This window comes from Macaca fascicularis, chromosome 1, assembly GCF_037993035.2.
Source record: "Macaca fascicularis isolate 582-1 chromosome 1, T2T-MFA8v1.1".
NCBI classification, from domain to species: Eukaryota; Metazoa; Chordata; class Mammalia; order Primates; family Cercopithecidae; genus Macaca; species Macaca fascicularis.
The window spans coordinates 132,392,289-132,394,380 of NC_088375.1; positions in this window are offsets into that span (position 1 = coordinate 132,392,289).

The window sequence follows — 2,092 nt, forward strand, 5'->3', positions numbered from 1 at the left end:
TGGAGCTAATTGTTCTAGTGGTAGCAGCATAACGTCTTGATTATAATAAACAACACTGGAAGGACCACACAGTGGTTCAGATCCCGGCTCTACCACTTACGAGCTCTGTATCTTTGGGCAAGTTAATTAGCTTCCCTATGTTTCAGTTTCTTTATATGGATAATGCAGAAAATTATAGCAAATCCTCACACGGTTATTTCAAAGACTTAATGGCTACTACATGTAAAGCAGTTAGAAAAAATCTTGGCACATAGGAAATATTATAGAAGTATTAAAAATCATTTTGTTTTAAAGTTTATTTAAGTTTTGTGACCAGTAATCCTTTAATATATAACAATTTGTTTAGACTTGCTTATTAAATGAAGTTTATTGTATATTCTAATAATCTAGTTTATAGTGATATCTTATATTTACCATTCGTAGATGTCCTAATGTCAAAGAGTTAGAATACTAATACATAGACTAACCTCTACAACTAGGCTACTTATGAATAAATTTCAGCTGATATTTAAATAATTAGATAATTGCTTGAAAAGTGGTTATTGTAAGCAGGGAGAATTATTAAAAGGGGCACAAATATAAAATAGTCTGCCATACTTAAGAAACTGCTAATATTTTTATAGAAACCCCTGCTCTTGTAGGGGTTATAAAACAAGAGCAGGGGTTTCTATAAAACGGAAACCCAAAAAAAATCATTGTAAGAATGTTAGGCTGTTTCATTGAACTGAAAGACTAGGTTGGGGCTAAATAATGACAAACCAAAGACTGGAACACATCAACTGCACTCCCTAGGGTGTTGCTGCTTTCTTCTTCCTGTCTTTATTCTCCTTTTCTGTAGACCAACTTTCTTCACATGACAAAAGAATATGGTTAATAAGAATTTGCAAAATGTAAATTTTGACTTTTTTAACCAACTGAAGAGAGCATGGCTCAATTCTCTAGATCCTAAAGCAAAAATATTAGAAACATAATTTTATTCACCTAGCTTGGGACAGTTGCCCAAACATGGGCCAAACATTATGGCCCAGGGACAGGATTTCAGAACACAAACTCATTGCTTTCCTAAAGCCAAGCATGTGAGAGGATCAGGGTAGGTAGGGGTGGAGCAGATCCAATAGGAAAGGAGGATGAGCAAAGAGAAAGACATCCATGTATGTCCATTTTATATATCCATTATATTTGAATATAAATACTTCTCCAGAATAGCAGAGGATACATCAACATCTATTTCCACAGTCAAATATGGTGCTCACTTTTTCACCTTATGGATCTTAAAAGAGTAGCTCCAGAGATTCAAAGCAAGTGGCCAATGGTCATTGAGAATGATAAAGGAGAAAAACAGAAGCAGCACCAGGATGGGGCAGAGAGAATCAAAGAGAAAAGTGGCGGAAAAGGACAAGGGAAGTGGAGAGCAAAGAGAAGAGGGAAAAGAGGAGTAACGTAAGAAGTATAAAGAGAATTAAAGACATCAGCGCTATGAAATGAGGCTTTGTTTTAAGACATTTATGATGCCTGGCTTCACTGTAAATAGAAGAAGGTGCAGGTAATTGTCATAGGCATTTCTCTGGCAGAGAAGCGAGGTATTTAGAGAAATATTCGCAGTAACTACAACCCCCTCCTCTAATTAAATATTGATAAAAATTTCATAATGCTACTTTAATTGTAGAGGGAGAAATTGAAGAAAAACATTCTTGTTGCTCAGTGACGTTAAGTACTGGGGAAATGTAAACTAAATTGGATTAAAAAAATAACTAATTTTTAACTTATTTTTAAAAGTAACAAGGCAAAAGGAAAATGTATTAGTTATTTTTGTCTTGAGACTCTTGAATTCCAGAATGAAGCATTATACTAATGGGATAATTTATTTGACGTGAGGTTTAGGGGAGATCACTTAACTCAAAGACTTTTTAAATATTTATATATATGATGCAGCATGACATGTTCAAAAACCCACTCAGTTGTCAATTCTGGTAGAAACAGAAATAATTCTTTTACATAAGTTTGTGTCTACACTTTGTACATAGAGAATTATGTGCATATGAAAGACTGTGGCTTTATATGATTTTAGATTCTATGTGGGGCAAGTATCTAC